The sequence below is a fragment of the Pleurodeles waltl genome, unplaced genomic scaffold, assembly GCF_031143425.1.
Source record: "Pleurodeles waltl isolate 20211129_DDA unplaced genomic scaffold, aPleWal1.hap1.20221129 scaffold_91, whole genome shotgun sequence".
NCBI classification, from domain to species: domain Eukaryota; kingdom Metazoa; phylum Chordata; class Amphibia; order Caudata; family Salamandridae; genus Pleurodeles; species Pleurodeles waltl.
This window is the reverse complement of record NW_027150403.1, coordinates 1804310-1824368: the sequence shown is the minus strand read 5'-3', so window position 1 is coordinate 1824368 and position 20059 is coordinate 1804310. Positions and strand designations below refer to the sequence as shown.

General features: G+C 48.1%; 3 non-coding genes across 3 annotated transcripts; all 3 read right to left on the bottom strand.

Annotated features, from left to right (window-relative positions):
* Nucleotides 1-1947: 1947 nt before the first annotated feature.
* On the bottom strand, nucleotides 1948-2019 carry TRNAP-CGG (transfer RNA proline (anticodon CGG)). Its single transcript has one exon. It is a non-coding gene; the product is annotated as a tRNA-Pro (tRNA).
* A 3493-nt stretch (nucleotides 2020-5512) lies between these two features.
* On the bottom strand, nucleotides 5513-5584 carry TRNAP-CGG (transfer RNA proline (anticodon CGG)). The gene has a single exon. It is a non-coding gene; the product is annotated as a tRNA-Pro (tRNA).
* A 3511-nt stretch (nucleotides 5585-9095) lies between these two features.
* Nucleotides 9096-9167, bottom strand: TRNAP-CGG (transfer RNA proline (anticodon CGG)). Its single transcript has one exon. It is a non-coding gene; the product is annotated as a tRNA-Pro (tRNA).
* Nucleotides 9168-20059: the final 10892 nt, after the last annotated feature.

Genomic DNA, 20059 nt, shown 5'->3' with positions numbered 1-20059 from the left:
CATTGCAACATGACATCTTACAAGAGTGAAAAGCAGAAATACTCCTGTTTAAAACACAGACTGAACCTATAAAGGTAAGGGTTTGTCCGGGATTTGAACCAAGGTCCTCTCACACCCGAAGCGAGAATCATACCCCTACACCAACTAGACTGCTGCTGCAGAGGCATTTGAAACATCTTCTGAAGCGTCTTTCAGGAAAGCAGGGCCATTTGGAGGCTCTCTCTCTAAGCGTGCCATAGCAATTGATGTTTTCTGTCAAGGATTTTTTGTTTGTCTCTAGCAAGAAAAGAGGTAGTCAAGATGCCCTGTGCCAGTGAGCTGAACTAGGACACTGATGTGAAAAGCAGACCCTTTCTGGTAGTTGTAACCCTCTGCAAGTCCTGGACCCTTGCACCTTAGACTTCCAGACCAGAAGCACTGAAGGGCCTGCTAGCTCTTGAGCCAGAGAAGCATGCCTCTTGGATTCAAGCACACTTGCTCGCTCAGCGCTCGATCAGGTTCTATCAGCCGAGATTTATAGTAGTGGCTCATAGGCCTGAAACACTCACCTGGGAGACGCGGGGTGGCTGATTTCCCGGAATGGCCCTTGATGGGGAAATCACCTCCTTTCCCCCGCCTCATTTCAGAATTGTGTGCAAGTCGCAAGACAGTGTTCAGGGGTTCATGGGTACTGCCTACTCCCAGCTGCCTCTCTGTCTTCTTCATGTAAATTGCAAGTCACGAGGAGGCACCATTGCCAATATGCTCCGCCCACCTAACCAAGAAACCCAGTTTGAGCTTGTCTGCCTGTGTTGTTGCAGGGGCAGTGTCTTCTTTGCCCAAAAAGGTGGCAGGAGAGACTCACTTCAAACGATAGAATCAACTGCTTAAGTAGAAACCAGCATGGTAGTTACTGTCATAAAGTGCAGCTCTAACAGAAGGTGTGCCTGAGATGCCCCCTCCAGTAATACACAGAATTTTGATTGAGGGCCCAGCCGATGGGTTGGTGGATTTCTCCTCACATGCCACAGCACCTTCCAAAGATAGTGGTGTGAGGAGCTGGCTGTGCAAGCAGAGCAAGATTTAAGGTAAGAAAACACACCTGTTAGGAGTGGGATTTGAACCCACGCCTCCATGAAGAGACCCGAAGGCTCAGCTTCACTGAAGATCAAGCTCTCTTGAGTCTGACACCTTAGACCACTCGGCCATCCTGACAGCCAAAACATTGTGCAGGTCTGACTCTTCAGTCTGCACTTGTTGATGCTGCCGCTTGCAATGTTCCTATCAAAGTCACAGCTTTAAAGGCCCCACAATATAACATGGCCAAGAAAAAGAAAAAAAAACAGAACAAGAAACAAGGCACATGCACGACCACCGAGGGATGCAGATAACTTTTTATCGTCCTGCAATAGTAAAGCACATTTTACACAGGTCACAAGTTTTTAAAGGTCATTTCTGTCTAAGTTTGCATTGAGAGAGACTGAGGTTTTAGTGAGCAAACACAAAAGCTACTGCTGCCCAGTGTTGAACCGGGGACCTTTTGCGTGTGAGGCAAATGTGATAACCACTACACTACAGAAACAAGCTTGCTGGCTTGACTGAAGGAGCACAGTTCCCCTCATATGTTTGCCCGATTTCATCTATACTTGATCAGCAGTTGCTCAGAATGCGAGGGGTAAGTGTGAAAATTGCAGCGGTGTCAGCCAGCATGCATACACTCAGACGTCCTGAAAAGTCACAGCTGCGGGCAGAGACAGACAAATATCTGATGCCTAAATGCCAGGAACGCAAGCCTGTGAAATCATCACACAGGGCGCACTGAGAGCAAGCAGGAAGGAAGCCAAGGCATTGTAATCCATTTTTCGCCTGAGGCAAAAAATATGTTTTGCGCAACAATGCTTCGAGTGGAATGAGAAATGTTGAGGGGTTGTGTATTTTGAGCAGGATTTGATTGTTTTCCCCTAAAATGGGCTCGTCCGGGATTTGAACCCGGGACCTCTCGCACCCGAAGCGAGAATCATACCCCTAGACCAACGAGCCTGGGCACAGAAGCGCTACAGCTCCCACACTGCTCCGAGGGTTGGTGGCAGAGAGTGGGAGACTACATCCCAAAGCAAGAAACGCCACATGGTGCTCTCTTCTGCAGTATGACTAGAGTCATTTGCATGGTCGTCATCGAACATGACATAAAAAGCCTTTATCCTTTAGACATTTTGTCCCAGATTTACAAGAAAATGACTGAGCGTGACGCTGTGCCAAATTTGCAAGCCCCACGCTCCATCATTTTCAAAATGCAGGGAAGCGCCGTATTTAGTAGAATACAGCGCACCCCTGTGCTTCCCCCTGCGCCAGCTCTAAATTAGCTGCTGAGCGCCAACGCAGCCGTTCTTGCACCATGGTACAAGGATGACTGCGTTGAGGGGGAAATTGTTTTTGTGCAGGAAGGGAAACCTTCCTGGCCAAAAGAAAAATCTTCAATGGTGATTTGCTCTTACTTCTATGTGTGCTGCAGAATGCAGCACACATAGAAAGAGAAAAAACGAGGAGAAATGAAAACATTTCTCCTCAGTGCGCCACTCTAACGATACCCCTGGGATGGCGTTGGATTTTGGCGCTGACGCAGGTTTACGACAACTCCTAAATCTGGAGCAGCATTAAAATGCTATGGTGTTGCTGTGGCACACTCACAGCAACACCCATTGCACGCCCCTTCCAGAGAAAGCGCTGAATGCTAAGGTGCCGTATTTACAAGGTGGTGTTAAGCCACAAAAAGTGGCTGAACGCCATCTTGTAAATACCGCGCAGTGCATAGTGCCACCGGGGCGTCACTAAAAGTGATGCTCCGTTGGCGATTGGGCCTTGTAAGTCTGGCACCTTATTTGCTCAAGGTGTGTGTTCTTGGTGAGGGCAGGAAAGCTATTTTCGCTCTCATACCTTCCTTCCTTGGCTGGCTTGAATGCGGTAGGCTCAGGCTTCAATGCAAAGGTCAAACAGTGAGCAACTGACTGACGTAAGCTGGCGCAACTCCTCTTGGTGAGTTGTGACAGATGCCCGAGGAGCATAGTACCTCACGATGGTGAGGGATAGACACAGTCTCTTTTATCTCAGCTTGCCTGTCAGCTGAGTCAGGAAATGCAAATACTGGGAAAAAGCCCAGCGACTTGCTTGGCTTCGAACCAGGGACCTTTTGCATGTGAGGTGCGCATGATAACCACTACACTACACAAACAGACACACTTGCCGGTTTGCTTCATGTGGCTATGCATTGTACTGGAACCACCACACTATGGAAACAGACACACCTGCTTGCTTTATGTGGCTCTGCATTGGACTGGGATGCAAGGACTGAGGGCCAATGTTCATGACGCTCAAAGCTGAGCCTTCCGGAACACGATCTCTTGCCTTGGAAGAAAGGAACTGGCATCACTTTCATTCCAAGAGGTGATTTCAGAACTGGACCCGAAATTACCATGGAGAAGCACTGTGCATTTAATGTTCCTATGAGCACTGCTGCTCCAGCACAGAAAAGCAGTTGCAAAGAAATCTCGCATACCTTCATGATGCTGAACCGTCTCAACGCAGGTATAAAGCATGTATTGCATTGTAACATGACATCTTACAAGAGTGAAAAGCAGAAATACTCCTGTTTAAAACACAGACTGAACCTATAAAGGTAAGGGTTTGTCTGGGATTGAACCAAGGTCCTCTCACACCCGAAGCGAAAATCATACACTTACACCAACTAGACTGCTGCTGCAGAGGCATTTGAAACATCTTCTGAAGCGTCTTTCAGGAAAGCAGGGCCATTTGGAGGCTCTCTCTATAAGCGTGCCATAGCAATTGATGTTTTCTGTCAAGGATTTTTTGTTTGTCTCTAGCAAGGAAAGAGGTAGTCAAGATGCCCTGTGCCAGTGAGCTGAACTAGAGCACTGATGTGAAAAGCAGACCCTTTCTGGTAGTTGTAACCCTCTGCAAGTCCTGGACCCTTGCACCTTAGACTTCCAGACCAGAAGCACTGAAGGGCCTGCTAGCTCTTGAGCCAGAGAAGCATGCCTCTTGGATTCAAGCACACTTGCTCACTCAGCGCTCGATCAGGCGAGATTTATAGTAGTGGCTCATAGGCCTGAAACACTCACCTGGGAGACGCGGGGTGGCTGATTTCCCGGAAAGGCCCTTGATGGGGAAATCACCTCCTTTCCCCCGCCTCATTTCAGAATTGTGTGCAAGTCGCAAGACAGTGTTCAGGGGTTCATGGGTACTGCCTAATCCCAGCTGCCTCTCTGTCTTCTTCATGTAAATTGCAAGTCACGAGGAGGCACCATTGCCAATATGCTCCGCCCACCTAACCAAGAAACCCAGTTTGAGCTTGTCTGCCTATGTTGTTGCAAGGGCAGTGTCTTCTTTGCCCAAAAGGTGGCAGGAGAGTCTCACTTCAAACGATAGAATCAACTGCTTAAGTAGAAACCAGCATGGTAGTTACTGTCATAAAGTGCAGCTCTAACAGAAGGTGTGCCTGAGATGCCCCTTCCAGTAATACACAGAATTTTGATTGAGGGCCCAACGGATGGGTTGGTGGATTTCTCCTCACATGCCACAGCAGCTTCCAAAGATAGTGGTGTGAGGAGCTGGCTGTGCAAGCAGAGCAAGATTTAAGGTAAGAAAACACGCCTGTTAGGAGTGGGATTTGAACCCACGCCTCCATGAAGAGACCAGAAGGCTCAGCTTCACTGAAGATCAAGCTCTCTTGAGTCTGGCACCTTAGACCACTCGGCCATCCTGACAGCCAAAACATTGTGCAGGTCTGACTCTTCAGTCTGCACTTGTTGATGCTGCCGCTTGCAATGTTCCTATCAAAGTCACAGCTTTAAAGGCCCCACAATATAACATGGCCAAGAAAAAAAAAAAAAACAGAACAAGAAACAAGGCACATGCACGACCACCGAGGGATGCAGATAACTTTTTATCGTCCTGCAATAGTAAAGCACATTTTACACAGGTCACAAGTTTTTAAAGGTCATTTCTGTCTAAGTGTGCATTGAGAGAGACTGAGGTTTTAGTGAGCAAACACAAAAGCTACTGCTGCCCAGTGTCGAACCGGGAACCTTTTGCGTGTGAGGCAAATGTGATAACCACTACACTATAGAAACAAGCTTGCTGGCTTGACTGAAGGAGCACAGTTCCCCTCATATGTTTGCCCGATTTCCTCTATACTTGATCAGCAGTTGCTCAGAATGCGAGGGGTAAGTGTGAAAATTGCAGCGGTGTCAGCCAGCATGCATACACTCAGACGTCCTGAAAAGTCACAGCTGCGGGCAGAGACAGACAAATATCTGATGCCTAAATGCCAGGAACGCAAGCCTGTGAAATCATCACACAGGGCGCACTGAGAGCAAGCAGGAAGGAAGCCAAGGCATTGTAATCCATTTTTCGCCTGAGGCAAAAAATATGTTTTGCGCAACAATGCTTCTAGTGGAATGAGAAATGTTGAGGGGTTGTGTATTTTGAGCAGGATTTGATTGTTTTCCGCTAAAATGGGCTTGTCCGGGATTTGAACCCGGGACCTCTCGCACCCGAAGCGAGAATCATACCCCTAGACCAACGAGCCTGGGCACAGAAGAGCTACGGCTCCCACCCTGCTCCGAGGGTTGGTGGCAGAGAGTGGGAGACTACATCCCAAAGTAAGAAACGCCACATGGTGCTCTCTTCTGCAGTATGACTAGAGTCATTTGCATGGTCGTCATCGAACATGACATAAAAAGCCTCTATCCTTTAGACATGTTGTCCCAGATTTACAAGAAAATCACTGAGCGCGACGCTGTGCCAAATTTGCAAGCCCCACGCTCCGTCATTTTCAAAATGCAGGGAAGCGCCGTATTTAGTAGAATACAGCGCACCCCTGTGCTTCCCCCGCACCAGCTCTAAATTAGCTGCTGAGCGCCAACGCAGCCGTTCTTGCACCATGGTACAAGGATGACTTCGTTGAGGGGGAAATTGTTTTTGTGCAGGAAGGGACACCTTCCTGGCCAAATGAAAAATCTTCAATGGTGATTTGCTCTTACTTCTATGTGTGCTGCAGAATGCAGCACACATACAAAGAGAAAAAACGAGGAGAAATGAAAACATTTCTCCTCAGTGCGCCACTCTAACGATACCCCTGGGATGGCGTTGGATTTTGGCGCTGACGCAGATTTACGACAACTCCTAAATCTGGAGCAGCATCAAAATGCTATGGTGTTGCTGTGGCACACTCACAGCAACACCCATTGCACGCCCCTTCCAGGGAAAGTGCTGAATGCTAAGGTGCCGTATTTACAAGGTGGTGTTAAGCCACAAAAAGTGGCTGAACGCCATCTTGTAAATACCACGCAGTGCATAGTGCCACCGGGGCGTCACTAAAAGTGATGCTCCGTTGGCGATTGGGCCTTGTAAGTCTGGCACCTTATTTGCTCAAGGTGTGTGTTCTTGGTGAGGGCAGGAAAGCTATTTTCGCTCTCATACCTTCCCTCCTTGGCTGGCTTGAATGCGGTAGGCTCAGGCTTCAATGCAAAGGTCAAACAGTGAGCAACTGACTGACGTAAGCTGGCCCAACTCCTCTTGGTGAGATGTGACAGATGCCCCAGGAGCGTAGTACCTCACGATGGTGAGGGATAGACACAGTCTCTTTTATCTCAGCTTGCCTGTCAGCTGAGTCAGGAAATGCAAATACTGGGAAAAAGCCCAGCGACTTGCTGTTTTTGCTTGGCTTCGAACCAGGGACCTTTTGCATGTGAGGTGCGCATGATAACCACTACACTACACAAACAGACACACTTGCCGGTTTGCTTCATGTTGCTATGCATTGTACTGGAACCACCACACTATGGAAACAGACACACCTGCTTGCTTTATGTGGCTCTGCATTGGACTGGGATGCAAGGACTGAGGGCCAATGTTCATGACGCTCAAAGGTGAGCCTTCCGGAACACGATCTCTTGCTTGGAAGAAAGGAACTGGCATCACTTTCATTCCAAGAGGTGATTTCAGAACTGGACCCGAAATTACCATGGAGAAGCACTGTGCGTTTAATGTTCCTATGAGCACTGCTGCTCCAGCACAGAAAAGCAGTTGCAAAGAAATCTTGCATACCTTCATGATGCTGAACCGTCTCAACGCAGGTATAAAGCATGTATTGCATTGCAACATGACATCTTACAAGAGTGAAAAGCAGAAATACTCCTGTTTAAAACACAGACTGAACCTATAAAGGTAAGGGTTTGTCTGGGATTTGAACCAAGGTCCTCTCACACCCGAAGCGAGAATCATACCCCTACACCAACTAGACTGCTGCTGCAGAGGCATTTGAAACATCTTCTGAAGCGTCTTTCAGGAAATCAGGGCCATTTGGAGGCTCTCTCTCTAAGCGTGCCATAGCAATTGATGTTTTCTGTCAAGGATTTTTTGTTTGTCTCTAGCAAGGAAAGAGGTAGTCAAGATGCCCTGTGCCAGTGAGCTGAACTAGGGCACTGATGTGAAAAGCAGACCCTTTCTGGTAGTTGTAACCCTCTGCAAGTCCTGGACCCTTGCACCTTAGACTTCCAGACCAGAAGCACTGAAGGGCCTGCTAGCTCTTGAGCCAGAGAAGCATGCCTCTTGGATTCAAGCACACTTGCTCACTCAGCGCTCGATCAGGCTCGATCAGGTGAGATTGATAGTAGTGGCTCATAGGCCTGAAACACTCACCTGGGAGACGCGGGGTGGCTGATTTCCCGGAATGGCCCTTGATGGGGAAATCACCTCCTTTCCCCCGCCTCATTTCAGAATTGTGTGCAAGTCGCAAGACAGTGTTCAGGGGTTCATGGGTACTGCCTACTCCCAGCTGCCTCTCTGTCTTCTTCATGTAAATTGCAAGTCACGAGGAGGCACCATTGCCAATATGCTAAGCCCACCTAACCAAGAAACCCAGTTTGAGCTTGTCTGCCTGTGTTGTTGCAGGGGCAGTGTCTTCTTTGCCCAAAAGGTGGCAGGAGAGACTCACTTCAAACGATAGAATCAACTGCTTAAGTAGAAACCAGCATGGTAGTTACTGTCATAAAGTGCAGCTCTAACAGAAGGTGTGCCTGAGATGCCCCTTCCAGTAATACACAGAATTTTGATTGAGGGCCCAGCCGATGGGTTGGTGGATTTCTCCTCACATGCCACAGCAGCTTCCAAAGATAGTGGTGTGAGGAGCTGGCTGTGCAAGCAGAGCAAGATTTAAGGTAAGAAAACACACCTGTTAGGAGTGGGATTTGAACCCACGCCTCCATGAAGATACCAGAAGGCTCAGCTTCACTGAAGATCAAGCTCTCTTGAGTCTGGCACCTTAGACCACTCGGCCATCCTGACAGCCAAAACATTGTGCAGGTCTGACTCTTCAGTCTGCACTTGTTGATGCTGCCGCTTGCAATGTTCCTATCAAAGTCACAGCTTTAAAGGCCCCACAATATAACATGGCCAAGAAAAAAAAAAAAAACAGAACAAGAAACAAGGCACATGCACGACCACCGAGGGATGCAGATAACTTTTTATCGTCCTGCAATAGTAAAGCACATTTTACACAGGTCACAAGTTTTTAAAGGTCATTTCTGTCTCACTGTGCATTGAGAGAGACTGAGGTTTTAGTGAGCAAACACAAAAGCTACTGCTGCCCAGTGTCGAATCGGGGACCTTTTGCGTGTGAGGCAAATGTGATAACCACTACACTACAGAAACAAGCTTGCTGGCTTGACTGAAGGAGCACAGTTCCCCTCATATGTTTGCCCGATTTCCTCTATACTTGATCAGCAGTTGCTCAGAATGCGAGGGGTAAGTGTGAAAATTGCAGCGGTGTCAGCCAGCATGCATACACTCAGACGTCCTGAAAAGTCACAGCTGCGGGCAGAGACAGACAAATATCTGATGCCTAAATGCCAGGAACGCAAGCCTGTGAAATCATCACACAGGGCGCACTGAGAGCAAGCAGGAAGGAAGCCAAGGCATTGTAATCCATTTTTCGCCTGAGGCAAAAAATATGTTTTGCGCAACAATGCTTCGAGTGGAATGAGAAATGTTGAGGGGTTGTGTATTTTGAGCAGGATTTGATTGTCTTCCGCTAAAATGGGCTCGTCCGGGATTTGAACCCGGGACCTCTCGCACCCGAAGCGAGAATCATACCCCTAGACCAACGAGCCTGGGCACAGAAGCACTACGGCTCCCACCCTGCTCCGAGGGTTGGTGGCAGAGAGTGGGAGACTACATCCCAAAGCAAGAAACGCCACATGGTGCTCTCTTCTGCAGTATGACTAGAGTCATTTGCATGGTCGTCATCGAACATGACATAAAAAGCCTCTATCCTTTAGACATTTTGTCCCAGATTTACAAGAAAATGACTGAGCGCGGCGCTGTGCCAAATTTGCAAGCCCCACGCTCCGTCATTTTTAAAATGCAGGGAAGCGCCGTATTTAGTAGAATACAGCGCACCCCTGTGCTTCCCCCTCCGCCAGCTCTAAATTAGCTGCTGAGCGCCAACGCAGCCGTTCTTGCACCATGGTACAAGGATGACTGCGTTGAGGGGGAAATTGTTTTTGTGCAGGAAGGGACACCTTCCTGGCCAAAAGAAAAATCTTCAATGGGAATTTGCTCTTACTTCTATGTGTGCTGCAGAATGCAGCACACATTGAAAGAGAAAAAATGAGGAGAAATGAAAACATTTCTCCTCAGTGCGCCACTCTAACGATACCTCTGGGATGGCGTTGGATTTTGGCGCTGACGCAGATTTACGACAACTCCTAAATCTGGAGCAGCATTAAAATGCTATGGTGTTGGGGGCGTGGCCGGGCCACGAAACAAGATGGCCGCTTAGAGCGAGAGCTCCGCGCCGAGGCGGTCCCGGAGGGGCGACGGGGGCGAGAAGACAGCCGGACAACACACCGGGTTCGGTGCCCCTCCACCCCTACAACAGCGGCGACACGGAACCATGTCCGGGGACCCCGTAGGAGCGGGACGCAAGGCAGGAAACTCGCGACTCGCCCCAGGCCGATAAGGCCTGGAGAAAGGGGCGGAGTCGCGTCTTCGGAAGACCGCGGACGGCGTGCCCGTAGCGGCAAGGAGCAAGCTGAACAGGCCGCAGGGACTGCGGGAGCCGTGACGACCCGCATCCATCTCCCTACAACGCCAACAAACACCCGTGGACCTTCCCCCCCCCCACAGGGAGACGGGAAGACGCAGCAAAGGGGTGCGGCCCCTTCGACAGCCGGGAGAGAAACCCAAAGAGAGGTAGGATCGAATCTCTTCAAAATAAGAACGGCATCGCCGGAGGCAGAGGCACGACCTCTCCCCTCTTTTCCATCACAGAGGGACAATAAAAACCCTCCCGCTGAGATAATAAACTTTCTCCCCCCCCCCTCCAGACAACTAATACTGAGGAGGGCAGAGGGGCACGACGGGAGGCACGTGGAGGCGAGGGGACGAGAGGGGTGAGCGACTGGGGGGGCACCGGAGATGAGGAGAGCCAGAGGGAGCCAAGAGAACAGAGATAGAGGAGAAGGGAGTGGACTGACACCAGTGTAAGCCACCGAACATCTATATCCTTATCGGAATCTACGGAGGGAATCTCGGGTCCCACGTGGTCAGACTCTGTAGACAATTGAGGCGATGCCCGGCAACAAACCGAACCATAAACCTGTCAGCAAGCCTGCACGACAACTATTATTCTCAGAAGCGCTACAACACAAACGCCTAACCCCCACGAAGATAAACCCTCAAACATCGCCACCTTTAAACGAGTCCACCACGATTCCTGATAAAGATCAATCCACGACTATGGACAGGATACTACAAGAGATCACCACCGTCAGCCGCCGCATAGAGGGGATGGACGCCTCTATAACTTCATTGACACTAGAAACCAAATCCATGCGATCTGACATTGCCGGCTTTCAATCTAGAGTGACAGGGCTAGAACAACGCATGGGATCACTAGAGACGCAGATCAACACGTCTCAGGTGCGAGAACAAGACTTCATCTACCTTAGGAGCAAACTAACGGACATGGAGGACAGGAGCCGGAGAGACAATATCCGCATACTTGGGCTCCCGGAAAACGAAGAAGGCTCGAATATGCAGACTTTTCTGACCTCCACTCTTCCTAAAATGATTTCATTGGACTTTGACCCGCCGGTAGAATTCCAACGGGCACACAGGATGGGCCCAAAACGCTCTGACAACTCCTCAAGGCCCCGCCCAATCATCGCATGCTTGCTGCGGCATAATCAAACCCGACAAATACTCCAAGTAGCACGCAACCACGCCCTTTCCGAATAGACCAGCACGAGATCCGAATAACCGCCGATTACTCCAATGAAACCAACGAACGTAGAAAGGCTTTCCTAGCCCTACGACCCCGGCTTCGCAAACTAGAGATGAAATACGGTCTCTTTGACCCTGCAAGAATGTGGGTTACAAAAAATGGAGTATCTAAGGACTTTTATAACCCCGACGAATTGAGACTCTTCCTTGACTCTTTCCAATCCCAGCCTATGGACTCTTACAACACAGACAGTGAGCATGACATTGTAGGAGGCAGTGATAGGGCCGAAACCCCCCACTCGGGAATAGAAAAGGTGAAGACGGCTCTACACGACACAGGAGCCAGTCATAGAGGTAGAGACATGGAGAGACTATCTAGATCATATGATGACAGGGGTCAGATTTTACACGCAGTAGTAACCCACACCCAATTATCGGAAAGAGACAAATCCCGCTCTCCTTTAAAGCCTACAACTGGGTCTTCTTGAGAAGGTAACGCGACAAGACGACTTATGGGACTATCGCCAGAGAGTCGAAAATAACAACTATAGACTCCGCGGAAGGATGAGTACCTTTCCAGATCATATGTGTATTACTATTGTAATTGTCTAAGACTGCTAGTATCAATGTTAAAACCAGATACATGAAAAATCTATGCTCTTTATGACTAGAGCCGAGACCCTATAATGGAAACTACCAGTAAATCGTTATTTGCCCTCAGTACACAACAGATGATGATTACTAGAACAGGGATCAGACCCCACCAACTCACTGTATGTTGAATAAGGGCCCGGTCCCGACCCTATAACCCTATAACAAGGTAACAAGGTAACAGGGGCATTAAACAGATAACAAAAAATAAACACTAATTAACTATCATGGAACTTACCTTACATTCCACACACTACAAAGTATCTCATGGTAGTAAACAACAAAGTATGTGAAACTTTCTTAATACACACCACACTCGACCAGCGCCGACATTAGAACCGTTTAGCCCCCATTATCACCCCAAGGGATGGGACTAGACCACGCAAAGATAAATTAATTCCAATACAGGGACACACAATACGATATAACCTGAAACATATCAAAGCTCCCACTACTTGACTTTACCTTATTCTACAATAAGAAACTGGGGAAAAAAAAAAAAAAATAGAACACGAGGACATAATACAACATAATAACGCATAACAAAGCGAAATATTATGACATTCTACACTGCCACTCCACACCACATTATAACATCACAATGTAAATTATAAACTATTAGCTATTCTTTTCCCCAGATGTTCGTACCTACCCCCATCCTAATCATTATTACTATCTTAAATTATCATCAACAACAGAACAACTATGATGTTGGCACATACCAAGTAAGACCTTAGTAGGTCAGTATTATGATGTAATAATACACGGCAAGGAGCTAGTAATAGGATGAGAAACGCACTATCCTCGCGTAACCCGGGGCTCAGCTACACTCATTACCTATCCTACGATTAATAGAGAGACGTTTGGCATAATGGCTCCTAACATGATAATGTGATAAGATGCCAGGATATGTTATGTCGATCAACCTAATATGTCATTGAACAGTTGTAAGGCGAGACGAGACGAGGCAGTGTTATAGTTGAAAAGAAATGCTCAGGAAGTATTATATTATACTGTATATTGGTATCTTTATGAACCCATGCATACGCGAGAACTATAATACTCTGTTTGAGCTCTCTCCCCCCCCTCCTCTGCCCTGCCCCCCCCTCCCCTCGCCAGCCGGTCTCGGTCTTTCTGTCTGCCCAGTCCCTACTTTAATTTACGACCCTATCTTATGAACTCCTAAACACCCTACGATATCATACAACATCAAGTACTAGGCACAACATCCTAAACACCATACCCCATCAACACCCGACACCCCCCTTCCTCCTCTCCAGCGCCGCTCAGGTACTATAGTTATTAACCGATCATTACTTCTGCCAATATACACTTTAGTTATATAACTAATACACTAGCCACTAACCACCGATGAACAGACCCACTTCCCGATACATAAACATAAGCACTGCTGTGTGCCCCCCCCCACCCCTCCTTATCACCGACATATCGATGACTGGCTGTCTGCTGTTTCCCCCCTTCGCCCCCCCCGATCGAGACCGCCCGACGGCAGGAGAGCTCCGAGAGAAATCGGTCCCGCCGTTTACAGACCTAACGAACGAAGGAGGTTGGACTCCTAACCTCCCTCATCCCTACCCTTCTCCACTTCTTCCCCCAAATTGCACGCTCTCTTGCTATACTCTCAATCTCAACTTCAGCACACGCATCCATCCCTTCCCCCCCTTCTCCATCTTTTCTTCTCCCTCTCATTTCTCCTTGCCTTCTTTTTCCCTCATATTTCCCCTCCATCTGGCTCTCGTCCTACTTACATTACCTCTCTTCCTTCACCCTCTCCTCTCTCTTCTCTTTCTTCTCCAGAGGATTCCCTTGGCCTCCACCAGCTACTAACCCCCGTATAAAACAAAATAAAATAAAACACCGTATCATATCGAAACACAACTCCCACTCTAACTACTAAGTCAATATCTCCCACCCTCCCTCCCCCCCCCACCAACACCAACCCTGGATCGAGGGTGCTTACTTACTTACTCACAATTAGCCAATATGTCGAAGCCCCACCCTCAAGCGACGCGACCATTACGCATACTCTCTTGGAATGTACACGGCATGACGAGCTATGTTAAGCGGAAAAAGATACTGTCCTATCTTCAATCCAAAAAAACAGATATAGCTCTGATTCAAGAGACTCACCTTGACACTCTGGAATCCAGTAAACTTAAACGGGATTGGTTAGGGAGGGTTGCCTTCAGCTGCCGTCCAACGAGTCAGGAATCTGGAAGTAACGGACCCCGCAAATGTGGAGTGGCGATACTAGTGCGTAAATCCCTCCCGGTCACTATCATTAAAACCTGGAATGATACGGAAGGAAGGTATATATTTGCTAAATTAAAACTAGGGGACACTGTTTTATGCGTGGGATCCGTTTACGCACCAACCGGCCCAAAACGCCCATTCCTTCTACAGCTAAATCGCCTCCTGACAGAAATCGGAACTACTCGATACATAATTGGGGGAGACTGGAATCTCGTCCAAGACGCCATAATGGATAGGACAGGCCCTGTCGATGTATGTAACAATCACGACAGAGCGCTTCTGACAGACCTGACCACTGACGTCGGTCTGGTGGACTGCTGGAGAATACAACACCCGAAAGATAAAGAATATACTTTCTTATCCACCGTCCATGGCACCCAATCGCGTCTGGATTATTTCTTAGTATCACACACTGTAATCCCTCATATACAAGACACCTGTATCCTAGACAGCGGGCTCTCAGATCACTCCCCAATACTAATCCGGATCCAGGTGGGACTCTCCTTCTCTGGTCGTAAACCATGGCGACTGGCTGTACACAGATATCGCTCTCCACAAGGGAAGGAACAATTAAAAGCTCATGTAACCACATACATGGCCGAGAATTCAGGCACTGTATCCTCAAAAAGGATCCTAAGGGCGGCAGCAAAAGCAACCCTAAGAGGGAATATGATGCGAGATGCAGCACTGGCCAACAAAGACAGAATAGCCCGCCAAACCACCTTAGAGACCACGATACAGGACCTCACTAAACAATATACCGCCCAACCATCCCCTAGGCTGCGACACGCCTTAGAACAGGCCCGCATGGCACACAATGAACTCTATACATCTCAGGCGGAATACGCACTGCAAAAATTGCGAGGCAGCCATTACGAACAAGGGGAAAAAGCAGGTCGCCTCCTAGCGGCGCAGCTCCGACAAAGAGAGGCAGCCTCTGCCATTGCGGCCATAACATCTTCTTCAGGAGCAGTGCTAACTCGCCCACAAGACATTGTAAACGAGTTCGCCAAGTACTACCGACATTTGTACACTCCTGAAACAACAACAAATCAAACACAAATGGAGACATTTCTTGCCGCGGCCAATCTACCCCGTCTGTCTGAGGCAGGCAGGGCCCTCTTGGACGGTAACATAAGCAAAGAAGAGATAACCCAAGTTATAACAAGCCTCCCCTACCATAAATCACCAGGAGAGGACGGATTCCCTGCGGAATTGTATAAATGGACTGGGGAGGAGGCAATAACCGCAGTACATGAAGCACTGACGGAAGCATGTCAAGAAGGCTCCCTGGGCGCTCTATCCAATAAAGCCACGATTGTCATCTTGCCTAAGCCAGGGAGAGACCCCCTTCTTTGCGGCAGTTACCGTCCTATCTCCCTTTTGAATGGGGATGTCAAACTCCTAGCCAGTGTTCTAGCAGCGCGGCTCCGCAAGGTGATACCATCATTGATTCACAATACCCAAGTTGGATTTGTACCAGGCCGTACCTCCAGAAATCATATGCGAACTCTTTGCCATACACTGTTAGAATCCATACAATTACCTGACGAAGCCCTAGCCCTGTCCCTAGACGCGGAGAAAGCATTCGACCGCATTGAGTGGCCCTACCTATTCACAACCATGAAGCATTTTGGCCTGGGGGAACAATTTATCTCTAAAGTACGTTTATTATATGACCACCCCACAGCACAGGTTAACTGTGGGGGCATCATGTCAGACCCATTCCCTATCGGAAGGGGCACACGCCATGGATGCCCTTTGTCACCACTTCTATTTTTATTGGCCATGGAACCCCTAGCTGCCACCATACGAAATTCTCACCAAATAAAAGGGATCCATATCACCGGGGGCATAACCAAAATATATCTCTACGCAGACGACATTCTGTTAACAATGTCCGATCTAGAAACCTTGCTCCCAGCATTACTTTCCACTATAGAAGACTTTGCATCCCTATCCGGATATCGGGTAAACTGGGATAAAAGTGAGGCACTCCCATTATCCCGCATAACGACGAGGGCAGCGATACATGGCCTTCAATTCAAATGGACCCCGACCCGCCTTAAATATTTAGGAACGTTTATTAACAGAGGTCTAGAATATATGGTCAGGGACAACATAGACCCCCTTATATCTAAAATGAAACAAGACTTTGCCAAATGGTCCCTACTAGGCCTGTCCATGTGGGGCAGGACACAGGCGGTCAGAATGGTCACCTTACCACGCTTCACATACGTGTTAGGCATGCTTCCCCTACAGATACCTCTTTCCTCACTCCGATTAATAGACGCATCCATAAGGGCCTTCGTCTGGGGCTCCTCACGCCCAAGACTGAAACCTGCAATAATACTGGCACGACGGCTCTACGGAGGATTAGGACTACCCTCGGTAGAACAATACTCTCTGGCCCTACAACTCTCACAGCTAATATATACGCTTCCGGATATAGCCGATCCACCGCAATGGGTGATCACAGAGAAACTCCTATATGGACAGTATACGGAGATGGGAGGAACATACGCCGACCACGTTCCCTTAACTAACCCCATCCTCAAGGCTACAAACACAGCGTGGTGCAGAGCCCATCGACTACTAGGAGTACACCCCTCCCTGCATACTCAGGCTCCCATAGCAGGGAATAAAAGCATTAAAATAGGAGGGACTATTCTCAGATGGCCCCAATGGTCCGAGGCAGGTATCCACAATATATCTCACATAATAGATGGAGATAGCTTCCGCACATTCGCCTCCCTCCAGGAAGAATTCAGTATCCAAAGTAACCAGGAGTGGCGATATCTACAGCTCAAACACTGTATGCGGAGAACATTAGGAACCCCCCCGTGGCTGCTCAAAACCTCACCCATCGTCACCTATCTTCAGAAATGGGGCCGACAAAAAGGCGTCTTGGCTGGCCTCTATGCCGAATTAACTAACCACCTTTACTCTCAGCCTTTACTTGAACGACTACGCTTAAAGTGGCAGGACATACTAGAGATAACCTACACGGACGAAGAATGGCCAGACATACTAGAAGCCCTTGACAGGGGCGTACGTGAAGCACGCCTGAAATTTTGCCTATTTAAAATCCTTCAGGGATGGTACTGGACCCCCGTTAAACTCTTCAGGGCAGGGCTGATACCTCACGCGAACTGTTGGAGATGCACAGAGCCATATTGCGATCAACTTCATATTTTATGCCACTGCCCCATGGTACAGTCACTATGGGACGTGGTACGCCTCGCCTTATCGGACTTCATACAGATACCAAAACCGACCCCACCTGCATTTATCATCCTACATGACATTCGCCCGTATCCCTCCCTATCGCGGGCACATAAACGATTAATCCACACGGCGCTAGCCACGGCCAAAATATGCATACTCCGGCACTGGAGATCTAGCATTGCCCCCACACCCATGGAATGGATGACGGCCATGTATCAAACGGCTACCCATGAACGAGTGATTTATAACCTACAGCACCAAGCAGAACAATTTGAGGAGGTCTGGCGCCCATTCTTGAAGAGACCATGAAGCGGCTGGTGGATGACCAACGGATGATCAATGTTCAATGATCAATGATTAGGGAATATTAATTACCAATCACCCTCTGAGAATCCTAGACTCCGGAAACACATTTAATCTTCTACTGCCCCCTCTCTCTCTCCCCAGCTACGCTATCCTCTCTTCTCTCTCTCTTTTTTCTCTCTCTCTATCAATCCACAGGCCTCTAATTTTGTCACATGCCCGAGACCCTGAACTACCCAACATAGAAATACAAGTCGCTTCCTAACACAAACAAGGACTGAGAAATCAACTCATATAAGACGTAGACACTCTCTAACCGACCTTACCATATCTATCATACATATCATCTACCCCTAGATAATAACTTGCTACAGACGGAGAAGTACAGAACGATCTACTCTTAGGCCTGAACAAGCTAGTCTCAGGATACAAAGACCCCCTGCCTACCTCGAGTCTCTTCATTCTACACTCCCCCGTGATTACCCTTCCTCTTTCTCCCTCTTTCTTTCCCTTATCTCCCCCTCCCCATTTCATATGACTATTTTGTCTCTCCCCTATACCAAGACCAACCCCTCCTACACAACCCTATCCTCTCTCCCCCTCCCCTTACCACCCCCCCCTCCTGCTTTCCACTCTTCTTCAAAATAAGGGTACACAACTCAACTATGCAACTGGGAATTTTTACTTACCTGACAGTACATGTATATATGCTTACAATGGAAATAATTGTGGTAAACGAACAAAAACAATGTTTTGAAAGCTAAACAGTTTGTTTATATGCTGTATGTACCGCCTTATATATTCTTAATAAAACTTTTGAAACTTAAAAAAAAAAAAGAAAAAAAAGCAATTACTTCAATCCTAAAAAAAAAAAAAAAAAAAAAAAGAAAATGCTATGGTGTTGCTGTGGCACACTCACAGCAACACCCATTGCACGCCCCTTCCAGGGAAAGCGCTGAATGCTAAGGTGCCGTATTTACAAGGTGGTGTTAAGCCACAAAAAGTGGCTGAACGCCATCTTGTAAATACCGCGCAGTGCATAGTGCCACCGGGGCGTCACTAAAAGTGATGCTCCGTTGGCGATTGGGCCTTGTAAGTCTGGCACCTTATTTGCTCAAGATGTGTGTTCTTGGTGAGGGCAGGAAAGCTATTTTCGCTCTCATACCTTCCTTCCTTGGCTGGCTTGAATGCGGTAGGCTCAGGCTTCAATGCAAAGGTCAAACAGTGAGCAACTGACTGACGTAAGCTGGCGCAACTCCTCTTGGTGAGCTGTGACAGATGCTCCAGGAGCATAGTACTTCACAATGGTGAGGGATAGACACAGTCTCTTTTATCTCAGCTTGCCTGTCAGCTGAGTCAGGAAATGCAAATACTGGGAGAAAGCCCAGCGACTTGCTGTATTTGCTTGGCTTGGAACCAGGGACCTTTTGCATGTGAGGTGCGCATGATAACCACTACACTACACAAACAGACACACTTGCCGGCTTGCTTCATGTGGCTATGCATTGTACTGGAACCACCACACTATGGAAACAGACACACCTGCTTGCTTTATGTGGCTCTGCATTGGACTGGGATGCAAGGACTGAGGGCTAATGTTCATGACGCTCAAAGCTGAGCCTTCCGGAACACGATCTCTTGCCTTGGAAGAAAGGAACTGGCATCACTTTCATTCCAAGAGGTGATTTCAGAACTGGACCTGAAATTACCATGGAGAAGCACTGTGCATTTAATGTTCCTATGAGCACTGCTGCTCCAGCACAGAAAAGCAGTTGCAAAGAAATCTCGCATACCTTCATGATGCTGAACCGTCTCAACGCAGGTATAAAGCATGTATTGCATTGCAACATGACATCTTACAAGAGTGAAAAGCAGAAATACTCCTGTTTAAAACACAGACTAAACCTATAAAGGTAAGGGTTTGTCTGGGATTTGAACCAAGGTCCTCTCACACCCGAAGCGAGAATCATACCCCTATACCAACTAGACTGCTGCTGCAGAGGCATTTGAAACATCTTCTGAAGCGTCTTTCAGAAAAGCAGGGCCATTCGGAGGCTCTCTCTCTAAGCGTGCCATAGCAATTGATGTTTTCTGTCAAGGATTTTTTGTTTGTCTCTAGCAAGGAAAGAGGTAGTCAAGATGCCCTGTGCCAGTGAGCTGAACTAGGGCACTGATGTGAAAAGCAGACCCTTTCTGGTAGTTGTAACCCTCTGCAAGTCCTGGACCCTTGCAACTTAGACTTTCAGACCAGAAGCACTGAAGGGCCTGCTAGCTCTTGAGCCAGAGGAGCATGCCTCTTGGATTCAAGCACACTTGCTCG